General features: G+C 49.0%; 1 protein-coding gene and 1 long non-coding RNA gene across 3 annotated transcripts in view; one reads left to right on the forward strand and one right to left on the reverse strand.

Annotated features, from left to right (window-relative positions):
- The window catches only part of VSNL1 (visinin like 1), a 276,191-nt gene that overhangs the window by 102,375 nt on the left and 151,649 nt on the right, over positions 1–22,167 (reverse strand). The gene's annotated exons all lie outside the window — the stretch shown is intronic.
- Positions 16,234–22,167, forward strand: part of LOC134909006 (uncharacterized) — a 103,722-nt gene continuing 97,788 nt past the window's right edge. For both annotated transcript variants that reach the window (XR_010175825.1, XR_010175826.1), the window contains exon 1: positions 16,234–16,541. This is a non-coding gene — a long non-coding RNA (uncharacterized LOC134909006). The remainder of the gene's footprint in view (positions 16,542–22,167) is intronic.

Genomic DNA, 22,167 nt, shown 5'->3' on the forward strand with positions numbered 1-22,167 from the left:
GAAGAAAATGACACCAAAAGAATTCCAAAAACTCATGTCGACCTTTTGACCTGTCGACCTAATGACCATGTCAACCTATTGTCCCTGTCGACCTAATGCATGTCGACCTTCCATGGTCGACCTAATGACTGTCGACCTCAGTTCAGTCAACCCAATGACCCATACCCGTATCTAACTAGCTGAAAAGTCACACAGCGCATACATCCCGCGGGGTGTACACAAAGAGTCGCAGTAGCTATTGAGGAGCACGGTCTCAAATGTATTGGACATGTATTGGGAGTCCCTAGGCTGTGATTGGGAGATGCTGGTTATACACATGGCGATGCACTGTCTGATGGAAGTGTCGTAGGCCTGTCGCATAACTGGTTGCACACTCAGCTATTTAATCACTTACATTGGAGACCAATCTGCACCTTGCATGGGGCTGTCACAAGTGTCAATGGTGCGACCGATAGTTGCGCCTAAAGGCACACCAAGCGGGATTGTTGCATCTAAAGATGTACAAAGTGGGTGTCTCAGTCCCTGCACAGTAAGACGTATGCTTGTACATTAGCATAATATCAGACACGACTGGCATGGTTTAGCCTTGTAAATGATTGCCCCGTTAAAAAAACGTCCGAGTTGGCGTCCCGCATGGCCACAGAACTCGGACTTCATTACATCCCATCCTAAAGCGATGGCAGCAACACTGAATCAGCCAGAGACTTTGTCACCCTCTACTGAATTTGTTGCTATCACCATTTTGTCCTCTCCCACCTGTTGTTACCATTTTGTCCCACTCTCCTGCCTGTTGTAATTACTTTGTCCCACTATTCCACCTGCTGTAACCACTTTCTCCAACTCTCTTGCTTGCTGTAACTACTTATACCCACTCTCCCGCTTGTCATCACCACTTAGTCCCACTCTCCCGCCTGTCATCAACACTTTGTCCCATTCTCCCGCTTGTCATCACCACTTAGTCCCACTCTCCCATCTGTCGTCACCACTTTGTCCCAGTCTCCCGCCTGTCATCACCACTTTCTCCCACTCTCCTGCTACTGTCATAAGTCATAACCTTGCCCCACTCTCCCACCTGTTTCAAACATTTTGTCCCACTATTCCTCCTATTGTTTTCACTTTATCCACCTCTCATCTGTCATCACCACTTTGTCCCACTCTCACGCCTATCGCCACCACTTTGTACCAATTTTTCCTACTCTCCTGCCTGTTGTAACCACTTTGTCCCACTCTCCCTCCTGTTGTCACCACTTTATCCAACTCTCCAACCTGTCGTCATCACTTTGTACCACTCTTCCACCTGTCACCACCACCCCACTTTGTACCACTCTCCCACCTGTCATCATCACTTTGTCCCACACTCCCGCCTGTCGCCACCCCTTTATACCACTCTCCCACCCGTCGTAACACTTTTATCCAACTGTTCCACCTGTCGTCATCACTTTGTCCCACTCTCCCGCTTGTCGTCACCACTTTGTCCCACTCTCCCGTCTGTCATCACCACTTTGTCCAATTCTTCCACCTGTCGTCATCACTATGTCCCACTCTCCTGCCCGCCGTCACAACTTTGTCCCACTCTCCCGCCCTGCCCTCACCACTCTGTCCCACTCTCCCGCCTGCCTTCACCACTTTGTCCCACTCTCCCACCTGTCGAAATGACTTTGTCCCACTCTCCCACCTGTCATCACAACTTTGTGCCACTCTCCTGCCTGTTGTCACGCCTTTGTGCCACTCTCCTGCCTGCCATCATGACTTTGTCCAACTCTCGCTCCTGCCAACACCACTCTGTACTACTCTCCCCCCTACTGTAATCACTTTGTACCACTCTCCTGTCTGTGGTCACCATTTTGTCCGACTTTACTGCACACCATCAAAACTTTGTACCACTCTCCCATCTGTTTTAACCACTTCGTCCCACTATCCCGCCTGCCGTCACCACATTGTCCCACTCTTCTGTCTGTCATCACCACTTTGTCCCACTCTCCCACCAGTTGTAACCACTTTGTCCCACTCTTCCACCTGTTGTAACCACTTTGTCCCATCTCCCATCTGATATAACCACTTTGTCACTCTCTCTCGTCTGTTGTTACTTTGTTCCACTCTCCCTCCTGCTGTCACCATTTTGTCCTCCTCTCCCACCAACTGTCACATTTGGTATGATCACTTTGTCCCATTCTCTTGCTTGTTGTAACCCATTTGTCCTCCTTTCTAGCCTGGCATCACCAATTTGTCCTCCTCTCCTGCCTGTTGTCACATTTTGTCCTATTCTCCTGCCTGTTGTAACCACTTTGTCCCCCTCTTCTGCCATTTGTCACCACTTTGTTCTCCTCTCCAACTATAGTTGATGTTTTCCCCTGTCCTTGTTGCCCCCTTTTATTCCATGCACAGTAAATTTATTGTCACCACTTTGTCCTCCTATTGTCTCCACTTTGTGGGGACAACAGGCTGCTATAAAACAATTTAATTCCCACCACAAAAGTGTCACATTTGATAATGAAACATAATACAACTCAGTGTCCCTGTTTCCCTGTCACTTTGTTATCATTTACAGCCTTTAGATTGCTGTAAAGTGGACTGATGCACCATAAAATAGCAGTGTTTCTTTAACACATCAGATAAGGATTTATCTAGATGTCCTCTAGATGAAAGTAAAACTCAGTGGAACTGTTGTCATCAATTTTCCACTTCTCTTCTAAAAGTTGCAATGACAGACACCATTTTTCTTTGTAAAGTATTACAATGCCACTTAAGTTGCATACACACTGGGCGTTTTTGCCCAGCGTGTATGCACAGCGATGATCGCTGACATCGCTGGGCTGAAAATCGCTCAGTGCAAACACACTGAGCGATTTTCCCCCCTGCCTAGCGACGTCAGCAGGGGTGAATGGCTTTCCATAGCAGTAAGCTGCTTTCAGCTCAAAATCGCCCAGTGTGTATGGGCCTTTAGAGTACAATTAAACTGAATTATTAAAAAAAGAACATTTGATACACAATAAAAGTGTTGTATATTACTTGTAGTGGTGAAATAGGACCAGAAATATATAGCTTATTTATTGCATATTGTAACGTGGTAGCATTAGTCTGACGAGATTCCTTATGCACTTCCTGTGCCAGAATGTACAGTACTTTGCACAAGGGTATGTACAAGTCGCATACATACAGCAATACTTCTTGTGTGTACACTGTAGGTACAGTGACAGTCTGGATCCAAGCCTCCAAAGTAGATCACTTCCTGTTCAAAATGTCACGGTTCCATACCAAGCCAAGTACCAACGCGTTTTGCCATAGTTACACAGTGGCTGTATTGAAACACGTCTTATCCAAACTTCAGCCCACATGTATCTTGTTGATAGATAAACTGTCATTTGTTAGTAATGTATTGAAGTCTTGTGAGAGCCTGTGTCAGAGCCTGATTCACAGATATACTGTGTGCCATCTCTGCTGCGATAAATCCCAGCGTCAGTGTACAAAGAGTAGTCTTATGGTTACGCAGCAAAGCCGCAAGAAGTAAGGCGCCAGAATTGCAGGTGCAGGCTGAGACATGCCCTGGAAATGGTCATGACATGTCTACGTTTTTACCACCAATCCCCCGTTACCTCCCCCATTGTCTGTCAATCACTTTGCAAATAAAATCCTCGCTGTGTCTGCAGATGCAAGACCATTGGGGCACGATGTGCGACTTAGACACCTTTTCATACCATGTATAATCACTCAACTGCGAAAACAATTAGGTTTGCGTACAACTATGAATATAATTATTATCCTTTATTTATATGGCACCACGTGATCCGCAGCGCCTAGTTACAGAGTACATAAACAAATATAGGCAAAACAGGAAAACAGTGACTTTTATGGTGCCCACACATGGTGATATTTGTGCAAGGTGCGATTTCAGCCTATATAATGTGTGCTATGCGATTTGGAGTGTACACATGGTGCTATTTGAACTACATCCGATTTTAAATATACTACAGTGTACTATGGAGGTCATTCCGACACGATCGCACGCTGCATTTTTTTGCAGGCGTGCAATCGGGTCTCAACAGCATATGCATGCGGGCCGCAATGCACAGGCGCGTCAGTGCCCGGCAACGGCCGTCACCTGGTAGCGACGAAAAGAACGAAGAAAGCGTTCGCAGCGGTGAACGCAAGAAGATTGACAGGAAGAGGCCGGCTGGGGGTGTCAACTCACCGTTTCCTGGGAGTGTCTGGCCGAACGCTGGTGTTCCCGGCCGTTTCCAGGGATGGATCCTGATGTCATCTCCAGGCCGGATCGTCGCAGTGGCTGAGTAAGTCCTGAGCTGTGCAGCTCTCTGCACAAGCAATCGCTCCCCTGCACAGCGTTTACCCTCTCTCCTGTAGGCGGCGATTACCTGGTCGCAGCAGTTCAAAAATCCGCCAGCGTGCAACCAGGTCGGAATGACCCCCTATATGCGATGTAGTACAAAATACCTGCCTGCACATACTATTTTGCCTTGAGATATGGACAAGACGGGAGCGCGCATCGCATCACAAGGGACAATACACATGGTGCGATTTGAACTAGACGCGATGCTATTTGAACTGAAAAGATCTAATAGCATGCGAAAATCACACCGTGTGTTAGCACCATTACAGTTCAAGACAATATAGGACAAGTACAGGGTATATAAACATAGCCGCATCTGCAGACGACACTGAAATAAATATCAGGGCGGCAGAAAACTGGGGGATTTGGTGCCGACGAAGGGAGTATTGAAAAGAAGACAGGTTAAGTCATAGATGGGAAAGCACACTAGGGAAGAGGGCCCTGCTCATGAAAGCTTACATTCTAAAGGGGAGGTACTGTATATGTTTATTTTTAAGATAAATGGCACACTTGGCTATTCAAAGGACTTCCCTTTGCAAGGTATGGGGAAGCAGAGTTTTGCCTGATGTTCCGAGAGCTTAGGCAAGTATAGTATAAGTAGGTGATTCATCGCGCCCTACGGGCGCTCTCCACACCGTTGCAAGGGGCTACGACCCCTTAACCCCTGCACGCCTTTCTGGCGTTCAATATTTGTATTATATGTAGTATTGCCATTGCATGACGAAAGGGCGTCCGATGGTGAAGGGGGTGTAGCCCCTTTGCAATGGGAAGCGGGGGCCGTGAATGGGGGAAGGGGTCCGGAGGCGCTGTGGTTGGGGGAAGGTCAGGTCGGGGGCTGTCACGAATGGGGGAGGGGTTCCAGAGGTGCTGCGGGTGGGGAAGGGGCGGGTGCGGTGGTACCGCGGGTGGGGGAGGGGCGGGTGTGGGGTTGACGCGGTGGGGTAGGGGTCTGGAGGTGCTGCCAGGGGGGGAGGGGCAGGTGCGTGGGTGCCTTTGATGGGGTCCGGAGGCGCTGCGGGTGGTGGAGGGGCAGGTGCAGGGTTGCCGCAGATGGGGGAGGGGGTCTGGGTGCGCTGCGTGCGGGGGAAGGGCTGGGTGCTGGGGTGCTGCCGGTGGGGGAGGGGCGGGTATAATGGGGTATATATAATGGGGTGGGGTACACTGTGGGGGGTATATATAATGGGGATGGGTACGCTGTGGGGGGTATATATAATTGGGATGGGTACACTGTGGGGGGTATATATAATGGGGATGGGTACGCTGTGGGGGGTATATATAATTGGGATGGGTACACTGTGGGGGGTATATATAATGGGGATGGGTATGCTGTGGGGGGTATATATAATGGGGATGGGTACACTGTGGGGGACATATACAATGGGGATGGGTACACTGTGGGGGGGGTATATATAATGGGGATGGGTACACTGAGCAGAGTATATATAATGGGGTCGGGGTATTGGGAGATACTCCCCGCCGCGGGTCCCTTACCTTCCCTTGCCACTCTCCATCCCGCTGGCCGTAGCTTCTCCTCCTCGACCCCGCAGGCAGGTGTTGTCGGAGCTATCACTGGGTCAGTCCGGGGACCGGCATGAGGCCTACACCGCCGCCTAGCCTGGAGTCAGAGTATGCGGCTGGGGGGAGCGGGAAACATGGAGCGGAGGGGCGGCCGCCTGGGCTGGGAGAGGAGTCAGCAGGGAGAGCGGCATCCAGCAGCCGGGACACATGGACCACAGAGCTGCCCCCACCCTGGGTATATACAGGGGGCGTCCTGTCCTACACATAGCCCTGTACTCCGGGGGTTACAGTGCCGCTAGTACTGCATGCTGGGGGTTATAGCAGCAGAGACGTGCGGTGAGATTTGCCCAGATCTGTGACTCATTTCCTAACGCTGTGTGACTCCGGCCAGCGTTATACACACAGTCACAGAGTCACAGATCTAGGGAAATATATAGGACATGTGGGCGCTGTGTATAGTGTATATATAAGGGATACGTGTACAGCATGTATAGTATATGTACAGTAGGTGCTGTGTATAGTGTGTATAAGATCTGTGTGTACAGTGTGTATAGTATATGTGGGCGCTGTGGATAGTGTATATATAAGGGATACGTGTACAGCATGTATAGTATATGTGAGCGCTATGTATAGTGTGTATAAGGGCTATGTGTACAGCGTGTATAGTATATGTGAGCACTGTGTATAGTGTGTATAAGGGCTATGTGTGCAGCGTGTATAGTATATGTAGGTGTTGTGTATAGTGTGTATAAGGGATACGTGTACAGTGTGCATAGTGTGTATAAGATCTGTGTGTACAGTGTGTATAATATATGTGGGCGCTGTGTATAGTGTATATATAAGGGATACGTGTACAGCATGTATAGTATATGTAGGTGTTGTGTAGAGTGTGTATAAGGGCTACGTGCACAGCGTGTTTAGTATATGTGAGCACTGTGTATAGTGTATATATAAGGGATACGTGTACAGCGTGTATAGTATATGTAGGTGCTGTGTATAGTGTGTATAAGGGCTATGTGTACAGCGTGTATAGTATATGTGAGCACTGTGTATAGTGTGTATAAGGGCTGTGTGTACAGTGTGTATAGTATATGTGGGCTCTTTGTATAGTGTATATATAAGGAATACGTGTACAGCGTGCATAGTGTATGTAGGTGCTGTGTATAGTGTGTATAAGGGCTATGTGTACAGCGTGTATAGTATATGTGAGCGTTGTGTATAGTGTGTACAAGGGCTGTGTGTACAGTGTGTATAGTATATGTGAGCGTTGTGTATAGTGTGTATAAGGGCTGTGTGTACAGTGTGTATAGTATATGTTGGCGCTGTGAATAGTGTATATATAAGGAATACGTGTACAGCATGTGTAGTGTATGTAGGTGCTGTGTATAATGTGTATAAAGGCTACGTGTACAGCGTGCATAGTATATGTGAGCGCTGTGTATAGTGTGTATAAGGGCTATGTGTACAGCGTATATAGTATATATGAGCACTTTGTATAGTGTGTATAAGGGCTGTGTGTACAATGTGTATAGTATATGTGGGCGCTGTGTATAGTGTGTATAAGGGCTGTGTGTACAGCATGTATAGTATATGTAGGTGCTGTGTATAGTATGTATAAGGGCTGTGTGTACAGTGTAAGGGCTGTGTGTACAGTGTGTATAGTATATGTTGGTGCTGTGTATAGTGTATATATAAGGAATACGTGTACAGCATGTGTAGTGTATGTAGGTGCTGTGTATAATGTGTATAAAGGCTACGTGTACAGCGTGCATAGTATATGTGAGTGCTGTGTTGAGTGTGTATAAGGGCTGTGTGTACAATGTGTATAGTATATGTGGGCGCTGTATATAGTGTGTATAAGGGCTGTGAGTACAGCATGTATAGTATATGTAGGTGCTGTGTATAGTATGTATAAGGGCTGTGGTGTACAGCGTATATGGTATATGGTGGAGTGGCGGGTACGAGAGGGTCGGGTGCAACCGCTACTCACCAGACAGTAAAATCATCACGGCCTGCATCCAGCCATCTCTCCTATACATTTGAGCAGATCTGTGAGTCTATGACTGTGACTCCGCCCACCATTGTAACTCCGCCCAGCATTAGTCACACAGGGACAGAGGGGCAGATGTATTAACCTGGAGAAGGCATAAGGAAGTGATAAACTAGTGATATGTGCAAGGTGATAAAGGCAGCAGCCAATCAGATCATAACTGTTAATTTACATATTGGAGCTGATTGGCTGGTGCCTTTATCACCTGCACATGTCACTGGTTTATCACTTCCTTATGCCTTCTCCAGGTTAATACATCTGACCCATAGTCACAGATCTGGGCTATTATACAGGAGATGACATGTAGTAGTACAGCTAAGTAAAATAGTTAAAAGCCACGTAATTTGCTATTTAAAGAAAAAAGACATAATAAACTTTCTACGTATATTTGCTTCTTTCAAGGTATAGTTCCAAAATAAAGAATATTTGCTTTAATTGTTATGTAGTTGCATTAAAATAAAAATTATTATTAGTACTTGTATTAAAAAATAGGATTTTGGTACCTTAGTCCGTAGAGGATGCTGGGGACTCCAAAAGGACCATGGGGTATAGACGGATCCGCAGGAGCTTGGGAACACTATAAAGACTTAAACTGGGTATGAACTGGCTCCTCCGTCTATGCCCCCCCTCCAGACCTCAGCTAGAAAACTGTGCCCAGGAGAGATGGACATTTCGAGGAAAGAATTTATAAACACGGTGAGTGTCATACCAGCTCACACCACGAACATACCGCAGAACGTGGCACTCAATAGAAAACCAGCCCACGGCATGAAAAAGACACAGCCACATGCTGAGAGAATATGTAACACAACCTGTGTGTCAACACAACCAATAATAAGACACCTCATGCCATGGCTAGAACATCGTCAGCAACAGTCTGACAGCGAGAGAGAAAAAAAAAACACCACTAGAGCGTAACCAAAACAAGAACTGCAGACACAGTACGCACTGGGACGGGCGCCCAGCATCCTCTATGGACTAAGAGAAAAGGATTTACCGGTAGGTACCAAAATCCTATTTTCTCATACGTCCTAGAGGATGCTGGGGACTCCAAAAGGACCATGGGGTCAATACCATAGCTCCAGAACGGGCGGGAGAGTGCGAACGACTCTGCAGCACCGATTGAGCCAACAAAAGGTCCCCCACAACCAGGGCATCAAACTTGTAGAGCATAGCAAAAGCGTTTGAACCCGACCAAGTATCCCCTCGGCAAAGTTGAACCGTCGAGACTCCTCGGGCATCCGCCCAGGAATAGCCCATCTTCCCAGTAGAATGGGTCTCCACCGACCTCGGTGACGGCAATCCAGCCGAAGAAGGAACATGCCAAATAGCATCACAGATCCAGCGTGCAACAGACTGCATAACACAGTCACCCAAACCATGCTGGGAACATACCAGACAAGCAGAACCTCTGGTTCTCCAAACTGAGCCAAACTCGCGACCAAACTATTCAAATCCCTGGCTACATCGAGAGAAATTGAATCAGCTAATGCCTAAGTAACCACCGGCATCAAAATAGACCGATTTCTGCGAAACCCAGAAACCACTCTTGGCAGAACTACTAACCGAGTTCTCAAGTCCTCTCTAACCACATGAAAGATCAAACAAGGCTCTTGTGAGACAAAACCACCACTTCCGACACCCGCCTTGCGGATGTCAAAGCCAAGAGCACAACCCCTTTCCAAGAGAGAAATTTTTGTAAAGAAATTATTAGGCTACACTGCACAGAAATGGAGCCCAACTTTAAGCTCGCATCCACACCGGTTTGCAAAGTATGGATAAGAATGACCTAGCTGAAAGTCTTCCATAGGCCTTTCTGGATACACACCAAAAACCATAGTTACGCCAACTACGGTGGTAAAGCTTAGCCGTTACTTCTTCCTAGTCTTAAGAATTGAGGAAATGACTACACTGGGAACACCCTTTCAGCTTGGGATATGGCATTCAACCGCCACGACGTCAGACGCAGCCGCTGTAAGTCTTGAAACACGCCCTGATCTTGTCGTAACAGATCCTCACGTAGAGGAAGAGGGCAGGAATCCTCTGTGAGTAAACATGAAAAAACTGGATAGCAAACCCTCCTTGGCAAGACCGGGTCCAAGAGGAACGCCTGAACCGTTTTTCATCTCCTGTTTATCACCTTCAGAAAAAGTGAAAGCGGAGAGACCACATAGACCGACTAAAAACACCCACGGTGACACGAGGATGTCCACTGCTATAGCTTGAGCGACTCTTGGCCTGGAACAATATCCCTGAGGCCTCTCATTGAGGCGAGACGTCAACAAATCCAATTGTGACATTCCTCAAAGACTTGTAACGTCTGTGAAAACTACTCGATGATGACTGAATTTCTCCCAGTATGGAGATCGCGTCAGCAGATGAAATCTAGTTCTCAGTCGTTCACCTCTGGAAAGAACACTGCTAATATAGCATTTACCAGACTTTCCACCCAATGGCAAAACTGTGCATCTTCTGCCATTGCCGCTCTTCTCCTAGCTCCGCCATAGCGGCTTACTTACGCCACTGCTGACAAGTCGTCTAGCAGAACTAACACGGACAGAACACCACGAAGAATACAGTTGTCGAAACTAACTCTTAATTCAAAAAAGCTTATAGCAGACAAGCTTTCCAACTTGACCTTATCCCCTGGAAACACGTCCCTTAAAAGTACTGCTCCCCCGTCGCGGAGATCTGTATGCACGGACACCAGGTTCTACACCTGGAACCCGAACCTTCATCCCTCTAGAGCAAGAGAACCGAGCCGACACCACAGGAACGAAGTCCTGGCCGTTATGATTATATTCAGGTGCATGTGCAAGTGAGACCCGGACCACATTTCCAACTGGTCTTTTGAAAGCCAGTCTAGCTTTAGACCCGCTCACCAAAAAAGGCATCTCAGGCCGCACCCAACCGGTTTAGTAACGGAACACATTGATGAAGCTTCACAGTAAAGCCGATCCAACTTTGGATCCTCAGACCTCTTTTCATATGGAAAAATACCGAACCTTAATAGGTCACTAGCTACTCTGAAACCCACCTCCGACATCTGTGTCATTGGAAACCACAGCCAATCCTCGTGTCGAAGAACAGTCAGAGAAAAACAATGATGTGCCCCTTTATACAGAGACAACCGGACAATGTCCTGAACCTGACGCACCTCTGTATGGCGTCGCGTACTATCTTCCCTTCCATAGTGGAACGGCAAGAATTATTAGAAAAACAGTAAGGGGAAACAACCGTAACTCAGAATGTTCCCCTTTGGATCCTGTAAAAAACCCACAGGTCCTAGTCTATTCCTGGACCAACTGAAAATTAGTAGACGAGTGCCCACCGGAGTAGGGACCAGCCTGATAGACTCAGTGACAAGTGTGGATGTGGAGGAAACAGAAAACGACATCCCCTACTGCAAACCCAACAAGGCTGCAGAACTCTTACCTTTTCACCTTCCACTGTCTGCACCGAAAAGGAAAAAAAAAAAAGAACGGTATCGAACCGGTTAAAACGACAGCATCCCACAAAAGAATGCGTCACCAACCATTGTGAAGGAGGCTAACTCACGAAGTTAGACTTACCAGTGGTATCCGCCAAGATTGCCTGGAGACATCCTCAGCATTTTTCCGGTCACACCTCCTGCTGTCACGTGGCAGTCTGCTGTAATGTTATAAGATAGAATCAACATAGGCAAGCCTACCCACTCTGGGTAGGGTAACTCTATCAGATGCCTACCCGAATACAACATTCCCTCAAGTGCATACAGTGCCAATAAGGTCCACATATAGAAATAACATTTTTACTTAGCTGCCTGTGTACGATCCCTTGCGACCGGGCTCTGCGTCGACCAGGAGTTGACTCATAATTTTCTCTCCGCGTTGTGAAGAGAATAATATTCGGACTCCTTGAGAGGATCGAAAACCAACTCGTCACGGCCAATCTAGAGCTTAATCAACAGAGCGACCAGCACATGAGAAGAATACCATTATTTCAGCCTTCATGGATATACATCATGTAATACACAATAAAACACATATATCCTAACCATGCATATATAAACATATATCTACATATATATACATATAGATATAACCCATACGCAAGTGGATTGTCCAGACCAGTCAGGTCCCTAGTGACAGTAATGTGTTGTGAATGTGTATGACCATGTACTGACATGCCCCAGATTTGGATCTACCAGGAACGCTATGGTCGACAGAAACTTAGTAAATGTCGACAGCAAGGAATAGTAAGCGGGCAAAAAATAATAATAATCTTGGAACCCCGAGGGGTCTGAGGGAAGGAAACAAATACAATTTTGATAACACTCCCCCCACATATACCTATATATATATATATATATATATATATACAGGTACAAGGCCATAACAGCCTGATATTTTTTTTTATTTTTTTTTACCCAGGAGAAACCGTTGATGCCGAAAGGGCATCCCCAAACCACTGTACCTCCCCTATCGTGTTTACTGTTCCAAGCACACAAACACCCATTTGCTAATACTTAATTTTCTGAATCAAGTACCGCCCACGCCGGCGATGCCGACAGTTATCCCCACAGCAGCTTGTTTCAAAGCCCTCACACCTGTCGACATATGTCGACTAACCAATAGTGGGTACAAACAGGGAAACAGTGAAGTTATGAAATACAAGAGTGATTATGCGTCCATTATCAAACCATAATGCTATATGGCACCCATATAGCATTAAAAAACCCCGAACATCCATCTTACTATCCAGCAAGTCCTGACGGGGATCTGGGGAAAATGGCGCTGACTCCTCTGTGAGGGCTTAAGCTCCGCCCCTTCCCGGCGCGCTGAAGCCCGCTCAATATATAAATAAATATATAACCCTAACTTAAGCTGGGGCTTATATACAGGTAGTAACCCCCTGTATATACCCCTATAGGTATAAACACAGCCCAGGGTGCCCCCCCGCGCCCCGCACCCACGGAAGCCGTTGGTGTGTGGGAGCCGTGGAGCGCAGCGTGCACGCTGCGGTGCCCTGGCGGGGTGAAGACACCCGGTGTCCGGGTATGTTCCCCCGCCCGGGATCATTTAATAAATGCTGCCCAGGGCGCTCTTCCCCAGCGCCCTGCACCCTGCAGGCTTCTGGTGTACGGGAGCAGGGAGCGCAGCGCTACCGCTGCTGCTCCCGCCCGTTTGCGGCGTACTGGCGGGGCAGGCACCGAAGGATGTCCTCCCGCCAGTGAAGTACATAACACACATATACAAATATATATATACTGCCCAGGGCGCTCCCCCCCAGCGCCCTGCACCCTGCAGGCTTCTGGTGTACGGGAGAAGGGAGCGCAGCGCTACCGCTGCTGCTCCCGCCCGTTCGCGGCGTACTGGCGGGGCGGGCACGAAGGATGTCCCCCCGCCAGTGAAGTACATAACACATATAGACAAATATATATATACATATAAATATACTGCCCAGGGCGCTCCCCCCCCAGCGCCCTGCACCCTGCAGGCCGATGGTGTGTGTGGGAGCCGGGAGCGCAGCACTACCGCCGCTGCTCCCCCCTGTGGCACCTAAATATGTCCCCCCGCCAGCTCCTAGACCCTCAGCAACATGCCCCCAGGGCGCTCCCCCCCAGCGCCCTGCACCCTGCCAGAGACGTTGGTGTGTGGGAGCCTGGAGCGCAGCACTACCGCTGCCGTTACCTCCGTTACTGAAGTCTTCTGCCGTCACTGAAGTCTTCTTTTCTTCCAATACTCACCCGGCTTCTTTCTTCCGGCTTCTGTGAAGGGATTGACGGCGCGGCTCCGGGAACAAGCAGCTAGGCGCACCAAGTGATCGAACCCTCTGGAGCTAATGGTGTCCAGTAGCCGAGAAACAGAGCCTTTAAACTAAAAAGAAGTAGGTCCTGCTTCTCCCCCCTCACTCCCACGCTGCAGGGAGCCTGTAGCCAGCAGGTCTGCCTGAAAATAAAAAACCTAACAGAAAGTCTTTCAGAGAAACTCAGTAGAGCTCCCCTAGTGTGTGACCCATCACTCCTGGGCACAAAGTCTAACTGAGGTCTGGAGGAGGGGCATAGAGGGAGGAGCCAGTTCACACCCAGTTTAAGTCTTTATAGTGTGCCCAAGCTCCTGCGGATCCGTCTATACCCCATGGTCCTTTTGGAGTCCCCAGCATCCTCTAGGACGTATGAGAAAAATGTTTATTATATTTATACAGTACCAATAGTTATCTTTATTCTCTGTTCTGTATTACTGCAACTTTTAAGCTGCTAAACTAATCTATTAGAAATACACAGACCACAACGCCTTTAAGAGAACGTCACATATTTATAATATGGGGGATGGGGGAGTTAACTTTTGGCCATAGAGACAGTTCATCACCCCACTGCACTATAGGGACACGCTCACAATATATTATTTATTCACACTACATCATACCCTCCAACATTTTACACATAAAAATTGGTACAAATTAGGGAAGGGGCGTGGCCATGGGTAAGGGGGTGTGTGGCCACGCCCCTTTTCCTATACTTTCAATGGAAGTTTGGAGAGCCAAAAATCGGTACAGACCATTAAAAAAAAGGTCCTGTACCTGCCACAAAGGTACAGTTGGCGGGTATGCTACATGTTTGACCCTTCATTTGCCGAGTCACTCATCCCCTCTGTGTCTACCCAGCCCCATCCCTCAATAGTCTCTAAAACCTCAGGCACCCGTGTGCATCCATCCAGCCTTATGTCCCATCTGTGTCTCTCTAGCCTTATGCCTGCTTCAGCATATCTTCAGCCTCATGTCCACCTGCCCTGTGTCTGTCATCTCTCTACCCCCTTCAATCTCTCTGTGGGGTGTTTATGAAACTGGGGTGGAGGTGTCACTGTTGTTGGGGGGGCACATTGGGTAGCCCCAGTGTGTTATCAGCTCAAACCACTGCCTTCTGCAACCAATCTCCGCGCCCCCCCCCCTCCCCACACACAATCACCTGTCTCTCATCTCTGTCCCTTATTTCCCTATCTCTCTTTCATCTTGTCTCCCCCATCTCTCTCTATTATCTTGGTCCCTTTCCCCCTTTTGTCTCATCCTTGTACCCCTCCTGTCCTTACCACTCTCATCTCCCTGCCATCTCCCCAACAATCTGTCACTTCTATATCCCATCCCCTTTTCTGGGGGTGCTACGAATGGAGGGGAGGGCCTTGAGGGTGTTGTGAGGGGGAATGGCTGCAACTGCTGCGAGTGGTGGTGGTGGGGGGTGGGGTGCGTTGGTGCTGCATGTGTGGGTTGAGAGCTGAGGGGGGCAGTGCCGTACTGTATGTCTGTCTGGCTGCCACTGAGAGCTGAGGTCGTGGTGCCGCACTGTATGTCTGTCTGGCTGCCACTGAGAGCTGAGGTCGTGGTGCCGCACTGTATGTCTGTCTGGCTGCCACTGGGAGTTGAGGGGGGCGGTGCCGCACTGTTTGCCTGTCTGGCTGCCACTGAGAGCTCTGAGGGGGAGCCGGGCCTCCAACTGTGGGGAATGAATTTAGGCTAATTATACCTAAATATGTCAATTGCCAACCATTTTATACTAAATCAACATACATAAAAATAGATTTTTCTGTGACAGGACAGTCCCGTACGAAAGCACTCGCCGCTTTCGCGTCCCGTCGGCTGCGCACAGAATGGAAGGTCAGGTCACACGGGACTTGGCCACATAGGGGATTCACGCTTACCGTCAGTAACCGCCTGTTACTGACTCCACCCGCTGCGCTGTGGGCGGGTTTATGCTGCCACCACCAAACTCCTAACCTGCCGTGGCGTTTGGAACCACGGTTCTGCTCTGTATGTGCCGACACACTGCCTTACCACACCTGTGTGGTGTTGACGAATCCCCACTAGCCACTTGCTAGCCCTCTACCGGTAGCTGGCGGAAGGCGGATTTTGGAGACGCTAGGTGCTTTCCTGGACAGCCGGAGGACGGGGCTATGGTTGGCATAACCCTGTAGGTCACAAGATGAAGCAATCTTCTTGAGGCAGATGTTTATTTGCTCAATAATAGCCTTAAAAAATACTCATCCCTATTGCTAGGGGCAACAGCATACAACAAGACGTTCCAGCAGAATAAAGATGGTACAACACAATACAATTTTCATGGGGCAACTGCCCTCCTTTTATCCTACTCCAATACACATTACCACAGGGGGTAAGCCCGCCCTGTGGTGTACAACCAATCAAGGTTTACCCATGGGCTGTGCATGCCTTGGTCACATGCACAGCTAACATTGTTCCTATGGACAGTGGGGAGTGGTCACTCTCCTTGGACTGTCCCATCCTGGAGGATCAGGATACGCCCCAGAGCCGTTCAGTCTGGCTGGGGGAAGTTTTCCCGCCTAAACTGACTTCCAGAAACCTGCCCGGGACCTAGCCTACTGCCTGCAGCCTGGATTTGGGCTCCAGAGCTGGGCAGCCTAGATCCCCGGTCAAGGTTTCCTGGCCACTACGGGTGATCTCCATGGAGCTCCAGAGAACCACTCAGCTTGTTTCAAAGCTGAGCTTCTCCTCTCTCTTCCAAGCCAACTTTCAAGTGTGAGGCTGGAAGGGAAAGGATTCCGTTTTTGGGGAAAAGGTCTGGGAGAATCCATCAGCCTGCACAGTCATGGATTCCCCCCTCCTAGGACACACAACCAAGTAAGTGCATTTAACCTTTAAATACATCACATTTAAAATACACTGTACATTCCCCTTTAAATGTACACTGAGCCTGTGCCCTGCACAGGCTCCACATGCCAAGGCACTGCAATGCCTCCCAGCACAATACACTTTTTATTACATTTAAAACACAAGGATTTTGTTTTAAATACTGTGCCCAGCGCTGGCTCCCCTAGCCCTGTAGCCTGGCTGCTAGGGCTCTCTCTCTCTCGGTGCTGGAGGTATGGGGCTGGCTTCCCCCATCCTCCAGCCTACCTGCCTGCCACTGGGGTCCAGGGAGCTGGCTCTCCCTGTCCCCCCAGTGTGGCACTACTTCACTGGCCTCGCCGCACGGTGCGGCGCACCCCCCTTATTGGAATCCTGGCGGCTCAGGACGCTTGTCCCATCCCGCCGTGGCTCTGTGCCATTTGCAGCGCTGAGGTGCCGGGAGCGTAGCTCCCGGACCCCAGCGCTCACCAGCCTGATTATCCCCACGCCGCTAGGGAGCCGGCTAGCCCGGTCCCCAATGAGCGGCGCTGAACTATGTGGCCTCGCCACACTATGTGGCTGCCGCCCAGCAGCCCTGGACGTTCGTCCTGGCTGCCGCGGCTGGCCACCTCCGATGGGCTGAGGCGCCGGGAGCAGAGCTCCCGGCCCCCAGCGGCGGCACCCACAGAGAGCACTGCAGCGGGAGCTGTGCTCCCAGCCGCAGCGGCTCCCCCTTCTCCCCCCCGGCGCGCACACAGCTAGTGCGCCGGGGGGCTGTGCTCGCTGCCGCGGTCGCCCGGGAGCAGAGCTCCCGGTCTCCGGCGGCGCACCTCTGATGGCTGCAGCGGGAGCTGATCTCTCGGCTGCAGCGGTTCCCCTCTCCCCCGGCGCGCACACACTGCTCAGCACGCCGGGGGCTGCCCTCACTGCCGCGGTCGCCGGAGAGGTCCGGGACCGCGGTGAAGATAAGTACATGTTAAACACTTTTAAATACATGGCGCCTAGCGCCCATTACATTTTTAAAAGTGGCGCCAAGCGCCCAGGGTCCCCATAATGGCGCCGGGCACTAAGGGTTAACCCCTTCAGTGCCGCGGTGGCCATTATCCATGTGGGCTGGGGGTCTCTCCGGCCACAATCATCCTACGAGAAACCAATGGCATCACTTGAAATAGAAAAGACCGACCAAGACAGAATAATCAAAATACACAACAGACGCAAACATAACATCTGTATAGTGTTTATATGTCGCTGACTCAGAACAAGTTAATGCTTTGCGGCAGGTGCATCCAAGGTGCAACATTCAGCGGATGTGAGGAATTATTTTGTTTTGAAATCATTGATAAATGTCTGCTTGTTTTGCAGTGTGATCATCTCTCTCTGTTGCTACACGTGGGTCTGTTGCCTAGCAACCGGTGTCTCGCTAGCTTGCCGGGAGTTGGGGCTCAAATCCCAATTCTATTGAATTATATATTTAGTTACAGCAGAGCAGAGAGGGGGATTTAAATAGCAACAAAAGAATGACTCTCTTCCTGTTACGTTGAATTGCTGAGGGATTTAAAAGGCAGACTGCGGTGATAAACCAGTAATAATACTTTTTTGTTCACAAAAGGGCAGGTTTGCAAAGAGACCCTCTGTGTTAAACTGCTTCTCTGATTATCTGCACCAAAATGTTTTATACTTCAACGTTAAAATGAAAATAGTCTACACAAAGCACTGTTTACCCAAAAAAATGTTTCTACTAGAATTTACACCCACAATACACTTAATTAAAGCAGCAATACAACATAGTTTTTTTTCCCCTTGAGTAGTAAGTATCAGCACGTAGTCATTTTTCTTAGCTGCCTGGATGATGACCACTTAGCGTGGTTTTGGCAGGGGGATGAGAAGGAGCAGGGTGACGTCATAGTGAAAACAGAGCTCAGATTAGCATTCTAAAGCCTCTCTGCTCACTACATCGTGGCCCTCATTCCGAGTTGATCGCTCGCTAGCTGATTTTAGCAGCAGTGCAAACGCTAAGCCGCCTCCCTCTGGGAGTGTATCTTAGCAGAAGTGCGAACGAAAGATTAGCAGAATTGCTCGAAAATCTTTTCCTGCAGTTTCTGAGTAGCTCCAGACCTACTCCTAGATTGCGATCACTGCAGACTGGTTAGTTCCTGGTTTGACGTCACAAACACGCCCTGCGTTCGGTCAGCCACTCCCCCGTTTCTCCAGCCACTCCTGCGTTTTAGCCTGACACGCCTGCGTTTTTTAGCACACTCCCGGAAAACGGTCAGTTTCCGCCCAGAAACACCCACTTCCTGTGAATCACTCACCGATCAGCAGAGCGACTGAAAAGCGTTGCTCGCCCCTGTGTAAAATTGCATAGTTTTGTGACAAATTACTTTGCGCGTGCGCCCTGCGGCCCATACGCATGCGCAGAACAGCCGATTTTTAGCCTGATCGCTATGCTGCGAAAAACGTCAGCGAGTGATCAACTTGTAATGAGGGCCTGTGTGTACAAAAATTTTGGAAAACACTGCTAAATTGTTAATCATTAATAGTTGCCTGATTAATCAAACCAATGAGGGAATACCAATCTACTTATTATAAAACGGCAGAGTAATCTGTGATGATAAAAAGAAAAAAAGGCACCAAACATTTTTAATGGAATTGCTGCTTTAGGTTGGCAATGTGATCATTAGTAGCAGTTACTCAAAAAGCAGCATGGTGGGACTGTGGTTAGCACTGCTGCCTAACTAGCATGGTTTCTATTCCAAAGTGAAATATCTACAGTATGGGAGTTTGCATGGGGATGTAGTCACCATCCCGGCTTTCGGGTTCCCGGTGGACAGCATACCGACGCCGGAATCCTGGCCGCCAGAATGCCGGCAGGGGGCCCATGACTATCCCCACTCGTGGGTGTCCACGACACCCAAAGAGAGGGTGTCAAACCTGCAGTGTGGCAATCCCGCGAGGGGTTTCGTTGCGCTCGCCCCCCTTTCGGAATTCTGTAAACTTGTAAACTCTAGGATGCTGCATGTAAAATTATCACATTGAGGCCCAAAATGTGAAGTATACATCAGGCAACATAGGCTCCTACCTTGGGGTCAGTGTGCACTTAGAGGCGCAGATTACCAGTTTATAGTTTATTTTTTGATAAAGAGAGGAGGGAACAAGGTCCAAACCATTATCTGGCCTAGGGCCTCCTGAGGTCTCTTTGCTGCAGGCATGTAGAGGTGCATCCAGCTCTGAACCAGTAGTGTATCTGCCAGGTCTATGTCAGGAGTACATCAGATCAGACATGTCCACGTACCCCTAAACTCAAATCTCAAATAGCCCTGGTTGGCGCCCCACAAGCTTTGCAACTAAGCCACGCCAAGCACCCTGCCACACACTTTTGTACTGAATGTGCATCTTATTCGCGTCACTAATAATAACAAAAATACAATGCGCAAGTACCCTGGATACCAGCCGTGGCATTCCAGCAGTAGTGTACGTGACTCAGATGCCAACTTGGGAAAAAAAGCAAAAGACTGACGACCCATATGAGTGAGCCACGCCATGCATCCCGTCACGTAGTGTTGTTTTAATCTGCGACTTTATACCATCTCCATTGCGACAAAAATACTACACACGCAGTACATTAAAAGTGACTGGATGCAGCTACGATGTAACACAGGCGCTGAATTGATAAAAAGGTACACCAGGAATTGGGGGAGTGACTACGTAGCTCCATATGATACTAATGGTACACATGTGTGAGGACGCCTGACCAGGTTATAAGCACAAAAAGCTTTTTTATCATTTGTGTTCATAGTGGATTTATTATTTTGTTTTAAATCACCTATATAATAAAGCAAGTACAATGTCATATTCAGCGCTGATAGCGGCCATTATAATCAGCAACTCAGGCACACACTATTTATATGGCTACTGAGAGGCATGTATGCGTTGTCTAAGATTGCAATTACCTAAACACCCCCTTACTGTACTGTACTATGGGGGAGGTGTATATAACCTTCAGAGGGATTAATACATTTCCCCCCATGTCTGCAACTGTATGCCTCCTCTCTCCCCTGGTCCTCCTCTCCAAGCCTAAGATGGCACAAATACCAATTATACAGACATATGTCGCACAAATGCTAAGAAACCAGGCCAAAGCATGCCAAGATCATGTATATATACAGTGTGTATATATATATATATATATATATATATATATACACATACACTGTATGATTGGCTGAGTAGTTTTGGCGCCGATTTTAAGATGGTTTCAGGCAGTGGCGGAACTAGCGAGCGGTGGGCCCAGGTGCGACAAAATGCTTTACCCCCCCCCACCCCCCCACCACCACCATCCCATCCAAGTCCACCCCCTCACCCCTGGAGAGGATCTGGTGAGGGGGACCTGCTCAGGGCCAGAGAAATGGATACCTAGCAACAGTGCCGTAACTAGACATTTTAGCACTGTGTGCAAGAAACGGCATCGGAGCCCCACCCCTCCATGCAAAACAGGGGCAGTGCGCACCGTAGGCGCGTGCAAAATTACATAGGGGCGTGGCTTTGTGGGGAAGGGGTGTGGCCACAAAGTAATACCAATTCATAAAACGGTGCACAGTAGTCTCCATTATTCAAATGACGCCGCACAGTAGCACCACTACACCAGGTAGAGACCCTTTTACACCTTACGGCGGACAGATTCCCCTTTTTACATATTACGGCAGACAGCGTCCTCCTTTTTACACATAACGGCAGACAGCGTGCCCTTGTTACACATAGCGGCAGACAGCGTACACTTTTTACACATAACGGCAGACAGCGTCCCCTTTTTACACATAACGGCAGACAGCGTGCCCTTTTTACACATTACGGCAGCAAGCGTCCCCTTTTTACACATTGTGGCAGACAGCGTCCCCTTTTTACACATTACGGCAGATAGCGTCCCCTTTTTACACATCACGGCAGACAGCGTCCCCTTTTTACACATCACGGCAGGCAGATTCCCCCTTTTTACACATTACGTCAGGCAGATTCCCCCTTTTTTACACATTACGGCAGACAGTCCCCCTTTTTGCACATAAAGAAAGAAAGAGGAAGAAAGAAAGAAAGAAAGAAAGAAAGAAAGAAAGAAAGAAAGAAAGACTTATACTTACCCTCTCCGCTGGCTCAGGCTCCTCGGTGCAGCTTCTGGCAGATCACGATTCCCGGGCAGGAGAGAAGGAGGAGGAGGGAGGTGGAGGAGGGAGCCGCAGCAGCGCTGTGTTATTGGTGGAGGCGCTGCTGCTGCTGTCCCTCTGCTTCACTATAGGCTGTTCTCCGCCGCTGTGAATGCTGATATGGGCTTCACAGCGGCGGAAGACAGCCTATAGTGAAGCAGAGGGACAGCAGCAGCAGCGCCTCAACCAATAACAGCGCTGCTGCGGCTCCCTCCTCCATCTCCCTCCTCCTCCTTCTCCCCGTACCGCTGCGCTCCTCTCCTCTCTCTCTCCGGGCAGCTGTGTGCTGCGGGCAGCGGTTACCCGCAGCACACAGCGGCATGTATTGAGTCAGTTTGACTCATTACATGCTTTGGGCCCCTGGACAGAGGCGGGCCCCAGTGCAACGCACTGGTTACACTGGCGGTAGTTCCGCCTCTGGTTTCAGGTATATATATAGGGGG

The sequence above is a fragment of the Pseudophryne corroboree genome, chromosome 4 (assembly GCF_028390025.1).
Source record: "Pseudophryne corroboree isolate aPseCor3 chromosome 4, aPseCor3.hap2, whole genome shotgun sequence".
Classification (NCBI taxonomy): domain Eukaryota; kingdom Metazoa; phylum Chordata; class Amphibia; order Anura; family Myobatrachidae; genus Pseudophryne; species Pseudophryne corroboree.